Source organism: Citrus clementina, unplaced genomic scaffold, assembly GCF_000493195.1.
Source record: "Citrus clementina cultivar Clemenules unplaced genomic scaffold, Citrus_clementina_v1.0 scaffold_2, whole genome shotgun sequence".
NCBI classification, from domain to species: Eukaryota; Viridiplantae; Streptophyta; class Magnoliopsida; order Sapindales; family Rutaceae; genus Citrus; species Citrus x clementina.
Genome location: NW_006262688.1, coordinates 2,073,942 through 2,081,204, shown reverse-complemented (window position 1 = coordinate 2,081,204; position 7,263 = coordinate 2,073,942). Strand labels below are relative to the sequence as shown.

General features: G+C 37.6%; 1 non-coding gene across 1 annotated transcript; it reads right to left on the bottom strand.

The window, feature by feature from the left end:
* Positions 1-6,944: 6,944 nt before the first annotated feature.
* Positions 6,945-7,051, bottom strand: LOC112101402. The gene has a single exon (XR_002907528.1). It is a non-coding gene; the product is annotated as a small nucleolar RNA R71 (small nucleolar RNA).
* Positions 7,052-7,263: the final 212 nt, after the last annotated feature.

Sequence of the window (7,263 nt, the reverse complement as noted above, 5' to 3'; positions counted from 1 at the left end):
TCAAATCTTACTTCTTTGGTGCAATAATTAGCCCTGGGGCAACAAGTGAGATTGTGTGGCGTTTGTTCCATGGTCGGGCATGCGACTGATATGTGCCCTGCTCTCCAAGAGGGTTCACATGAGCAGGCCAACGCAGTTGAGGGGTTCCTAGGCCAACCAAGACAAAAGTATGATCCCTACTCTAAGGTTTTACAAGGAAGGGTGGAAGGATCACCCTAATTTTAGGTATGGAAACCAATAACAAGGCATCCCTAATGTGGCACCGTCTCGACCACCGAGCTACCCCCAACAGCAGATGTAACGACCTTACCAAGTTCGACCACCTCCACCTCCTCAAAACTCTATGCAGTTCCAACAGACTACCCAGACACAGCTCCAACATTTAGAGAATCAAATTGGCCAACTGGCCACATCTATGAGTAGGATAGAGGCTAGAACATTAGGAAAGTTACCTTCTCAACCATAAATTAATCCAAAGGAGAATGCTAATGCAATGTTTCTTAGGAGCGGAAAGTAGTTGGAACTATTATTAGCTAAGCCATCAAAAGTGTCCACAACATCATCGTACTCTGTGACCAATCTCTCCCCTGAGGCTCTTCCTTTAACAAAGATGATTACCACTCTGCATTGCCAGTCAACCTATCTAGCCAAGTAAGTACCCATTCACCTCAAATTAAGACCCTTTCCATTCCTCCACTATTTCCTAGTAGGTTTAAACAATCCAAGAAAGAGGAGCAAGAAAAGGAGATCCTTGAGACCTTTCGTAAAGTAGAGGTAAATATTCTATTACTTGATGCTATTAAACAGGTGCTGCGTTATATAAAGTTTTTGAAGGAATTATGTAGCAACAAGCGAAAGTTGAGCGGTAACGAAAAGGTAAATCTAGAAGAGAATGTTTCTGCTATACTTCAAAGAAAACTTCCTCCTAAGTGCAAGGATCTAGATACTTTTACTATCCCCTACACTATTGGCAATACTATATTCGAAAGATGTATGCTAGATTTAAGGGCGTTAATCAGTGTCATGCCATATTCGATTTATAACTCCTTGAATTTAGGTCCAATGGAAGAAACTGGTATAATTATTCAATTGGCCGATAGATCTAATGCTTACCCCAAAGGGGTTGTGGAAGATGTTCTTGTGCAGGTCAATGAATTGGTCTTTCTAGCTGATTTTTATATCTTTGAAATGGAGGATGAGTCATTGCCCAATCCCACTACTATACTGTTGGGGCAACCATTCCTTAAGACATTCTGAACCAAGATTGATGTTCACAATGGAACCCTCACAATGGAATTCGATGGTGAAGTGATCCGCTTCAATATCTTTGAGGCAATAAGGTATCCCAGTGATGTACTTTCTGTCTTTACCATAGATGATATTAATACTTTGGCGCAGGATTTCTTTGAGTTATCTAGTAATGATAGTTTTGAAATTGCCATACGCAAAAATCTTACGAAAGATGATTCTAAGGAACAGACAAATTTGATAAAGTTCAATGATAAGGTAAAGGAAGCTATGGCGATCTTAGATGGAGCAGTCCCATTACCCACCAATGGGTATAATGTTTCTTACCTTGAATTGCCATTAGTAAACGAGAAACTTTTACCTTCAGTTTTGCAGGCACCTACCTTAGAACTTAAGTCACTCCCAGAGCACCTGCAATATATTTTCTTGGGTGAGAATGAAGCACTTCTAGTCATAATTGTTAAAACCCTCACTTTAGTTCAACAAAAAAAGTTAATTAGGGTTCTTCGGCATTACAAGGGAATTAGTCCTTCTATGTGTATGCATCACATTTTACTAGAGGAATGGTCTAAACCAACGAAAGATGCACAACGTCGCCTTAATCCACCGATGATGGAAGTCGTAAAAAAGGAGATACTGAAACTCCTAATGTGGGGATTATTTATCCCATTTCTGATAGTAAATGGGTGAGTCATGTGCAGATAGTTCCAAAAAAATCAAGTATCATAGTGGTCAAGAATGAAGAAAACAAGCTTGTGCCAACAAGAGTTCAAACTGGTGGAGAGTTTGCATTAACTATCGTAAACTGAATGCAGCCACTCGCAAGGATCATTTTCCTTTGCCATTCATTGATCAAATGCTTGAAAGGTTAAGTGGTCGCTCTCATTATTGTTTTCTTGATGGTTACTCATGTTATAATCAGATCGTTATCACTCCGGAAGACCAAGAGAAAACGACCTTCACATGCCCCTTTGGCACATTTGCTTACCGACGCATGTCGTTTGGTCTCTGTAATGCTCCTGCCACTTTCCAAAGGTGTATGATGAGTATTTTTTCTGATTATGTGGAAAACATCATTGAGGTATTTTTGGATGATTTTACGATTTATGGTGATTCTTTCGACAGATTTTTAGATAACCTTATACTTGTGCTTAAACGATGCATTGACACCAACCTTATGCTTCATTGGGAAGAATGTCATTTTATGGTTAATCAAAGAATTGTACTAGGCCATGTTATTTCTGAAAGGGGAATTGAAGTTAATAAATCTAAGATAAATCTTATTCGCTCTTTACCACCTCCCACTAGCGTGAGGGAGGTTCGTTCTTTTCTTGGTCATGCAAGTTTCTATTGTAGGTTCATCAAGGACTTCTCTAAGATAGCATTACCCCTTTGTAACTTACTTCAAAAGAATGCAACGTTTGACTTCAATGAAGAGTGCTAAAGAGCATTTGAGAAGTTAAAAGAGGTTTTGACATTGGCCCCTGTGATTCAACCACCGAACTAGGATTTACCATTTGAGATCATATGTGATGCCAGTGACTATGTTGTTGGAGTCGTGTTAGGCCAACGTGTGGGCAAGCTTCCTCATGTCATCTATTATGCCTCTCGTACATTGAATGATGCACAACTCAACTACTCCAGCACAGAGAAAGAACTTTTAGCAGTTTTCTTTGCCTTAGAAAAATTTTGTTCTTATTTGATTGGATCTAAGGTAATTGTTTACTCTGACCATGCAGCTATTAGGTACTTGCTCACCAAAAAGGATGCCAAACCGCACCTTATTTAATGGATACTTTTATTGTAAGAATTTGACTTAGAGATTCTAGATAAGAGAGGTTCTGAGAATTTGGTGGCAAACCATTTGAGTCGACTTACCTATAACGAAGATGCACATATATTACAGATAGGTACAGTTACTCCTTGGTATGCAGATATTGGCAATTACTTAGTTACCAGGACAGTACCAGAAGAGCTAACCTGTGCACAAAAGACCAAGATCAAGAGTGATGCCAAGTACTATGTATGAGATGAGCCATTCTTGTGGAAGCATTGTTCTGATCAAGTTATTAGAAGGTGCATACCCGAAACTGAATTTTCTTCTACTCTCACATTTTGTCATACTCTGGCTTATGGAGGACATTTTGGACCTAACAGAACAGCCCTTAAGGTACTTGCGAGTGGTTTTTATTGGCCATTATTATTTAAGGATGCATATTTATTTTGCAAATCTTGTGATCATTGTCAGAGAACATGTAATTTGGGACCTAGAAATCAAATGCCACAATCTCTCATTCTTATAGTTGAGATTTTTTATGTTTGGGCATTGATTTCATGGGATAATTTCCTTCATCGTTTGGTAATCTCTATATTGTTCTTGCGGTTGATTATGTTTCAAAATGGGTGGAAGCAAAAGCCACCCGAACTGATGATTCTAAGGTTGTGGTAGATTTTATAAAGTGTAACATCTTTGCAAGGCTTAGAACGCCGAAGGCAATTATCAGTGATAGAGGCACTCACTTTTGTAACAGATCAGTATAAGCCCTCTTTCGAAAGTACAACATCACTCACAAGGTGTCTACATCCTACCATCCACAAACTAGTGGGCAAGCTGAGGCGTCTAATAGGCAAGTGAAATCAATCCTTGAAAAGACAATTAATTCGAATAGAAAGGACTGGAGCCTACAGCTTGATGATGCACTTTGGTTGGGCATATAAGACCGCATACAAAACACCTATTGGTATGTCACCCTAGAGTTTGGTATATGGTAAGCCTTGTCATCTTCCAGTGGAACTTGAATATAAAGCATGGTGGGCTATGAAACACTGTAACATGAAACTAGACACTGCTGACCAACACAAAAAGCTCCAATTGCAAGAATTAGAGGAAATTTAAAATGATGCCTATGAGAATTCACGAATCTATAAGGAAAAGACTAAGGCTTTTCATGACAAGCAGATCTTGAGAAAGAACTTTGAAGTTAGACAGAAAGTTTTGTTATTCCATTATCACCTTAAGTTGTTTCCAGGTAAGCTACGTTCTCGATGGGTTGGGCCTTTTATTGTTATTAATGTTTTTCCTCATGGTGCAGTTAAGATTGAGAGCTTAAAGATAGGTAAAGAGTTCAAGTTTAATGGTCATAGGTTGAAGCCTTACTATGAAAACTATCGGACACTCAATGTAGAGGAGTGATAACTCTAGGAAATGAGAGTTATTACATCAATTCTAGACTTAAATCAAGATCATTTAGAGAGCAAATAAGGTGTTTTTATTACATTTTGGTTACCTTTTGCATAAACATTCATTTTAGTTGGGTTTTAATAAGTTTTGTTTAAATCAAGTAATTTGTCCTAAAAACAGGTGCATAATTGTAGGTTTTAAATTCATAAGGGGATGCTGAGACATTAGATGAGCAAGAGGAGGAAAGAAGATGGCCACAAAAGAAGACAAGCACAATCAGGAATAATGCAGTGCTGTTGTGGATGCTAGAGCAACCAGTGCTGCAGCAATCAGAGAGCAAAGCGGGAGAAAGCTTAAAGCGTGGGTCAGCCATAAAATTGTGATATGCATGTTTCCTAATTTAAACGCATGCACGCGCATGGACTTTGGGTCTTTTACCCTAATTTGCAATATAAAAGGAGGCGTACACCACATAGAAAGGCGGCTGGGAATTATCATAAAAAATAATTAAAAAGGCGAGAAGAAGGAGATCAAGATTGAGGAGTGCTATTCGGAAACAAAGAAAAGAACCGTGCAGAATTATTTTGTTTTTCATCGTGCTCAACTTATATTTTCTCTTCTTCCTTGAATTATTTAGATGTATTCCGAGATCAATATTTTTGTGTTTATTTTTTTCATCCAGATTGTGAACTAAATTTACTTGTGGTTGAGTGACAAATAATCCAATGGGTTCTTGAATGTTCTTGTATGTTGTTATAGTAATGTTGTAGCATTATACTCTAGTAGTTTTTATGAATACAACTGTTATTTTGGTTGACCACCCATTTAATAGTTTCAGTTAAGATAGAGCAGTAAAAAGGCATGTCTTAGCGGACATTATTAGAGTATTACTTATTCTTAAGTCGAGTTTCCTGGATTAGGTTACCTTGAATCCCATAAGGGCAATACTTGAAGTTAAGATTTGTGACACTCTAGATATAGGTGTTCACCTTATAGGGTGGAGAGATTAAAGGTTATAATGTCGTACCATAAATATATGAGCAATTGGTCATTGTTAGTATATTTAAAGGTATGAGATTCCAACATGCGATAACTACGGATGCAGATTTATTCTACCCATTGCTGCAGCACTTATTGTAACAACTGGTGCTAATTTGGTAAACAACAGTCACCCCATTAGGAGAGTTTGATCATTCTCAATTAAATCTTAAACACATTTAACTTAGTTTATTTCATTACAGTATTGTTTTATTTCCATTATTAGTTACGATAGAATTATTTGACAATTGTTTGTTTCGGTCTTTAGTTGATTTGCACTATTGTGATTGCTTTAACATTTTGAGTAACATCAATCCCTGTGGAGACGATCTTGAATATATGAGTAACTAGTCATTTTTAGTATATTTAAAGGTATGAGATTTCCAACATGCGATAACTGCGGATGCAGATTTATTCTACCCATTGCTGCAGCACTTATTGTAACAACTGGTGCTAATTTGGTAAACAACAGTCACCCCATTAGGAGAGTTTGATCATTCTCAATTAAATCTTAGACACATTTAACTTAGTTTATTTCATTACAGTATTGTTTTATTTCCATTATTAGTTACGATAGAATTATTTGACAATTGTTTGTTTCGGTCTTTAGTTGATTTGCACTATTGTGATTGCTTTAACATTTTTAGTAACATCAATCCTTGTGGAGAGGATCTTGAATACTTATCACTTTATTACTTGTTGTGTATACTTGCACATTGGCATTGATAATAATTGATTATAGAAATCAACCAATAAGTTTTTGGCGCTGTTGCCGGGGATTGATTATTTATTTTTTTAGTGTGAAGTAAATCTTGATAGCACCAAATTTGATTTGATTTATTCTATTTATTGGCAGATCGGTACATGCATGTGCAAAGACAGATTTGTGGCATTCCAATTCGATCCTGAGATTGAAAGGACTGTCAGGAGACTATGAAGAGAACAAAGGAATTCAGAAAGTGCTCCAAGCATGAATAATTTACAGGATGCGCAAAATTTGAATCATCACGGGCCCCTACAACCAGTCAACATTCAAGAAGAGCAGAATGAACATGCCAACGGGAGACAGCAAGGCAACAAAAATATTATTTACATGGCTGATGATAGAGACAGAGCTATAAGAGATTATGCTGTACTAACCCCGCAAGTTGTACACCCTGGGATCATCAGACCTGAGGTAGAAGCAGCAAATTTTGAGTTGAAACCAGTGATGTTTCAAATGTTACAAACAGTGGGACAATTCAATGTATTGCCTAATGAAGATCCTCATCTCCATCTTAAATTGTTCTTGAAAGTAAGTGATGCTTTCAAGATTGCTGGTGCGACACAAGTTGCCTTAAGGCTGAGGCTCTTCCCTTATTCCTTAAGAGATCGAGCAAGAGCATGGTTAAATTCGTTACCCTCTGATTCCATCACTACATGGAATGAATTGGCTGATAAATTCCTAATGAAATATTTCCCACCAACAAAAAATGCAAAACTGCGGAATGAGATTACTTCCTTCCATCAACTTAAAGATGAAAGTTTGTACGAGGCATGGGAAAGATTCAAGGAATTATTCAGAAGGTGTCCTCATCATGGCATCCCTTGTTGCATTCAATTGGAAACTTTCTACAATGGGTTAAATCCAAGTACAAGGTTAATGGTAGATGCTTCAGCAAATGGAGCTCTGTTATCCAAATCTTACACTGAAGCTTATGAAATTCTAGAAAGAATTGCCAACAATAATTACCAGTGGCCTTCAACCAGGCAACCAGCAGCAAGAGGATCAGCAGGGTACATAACATTGATGCAAT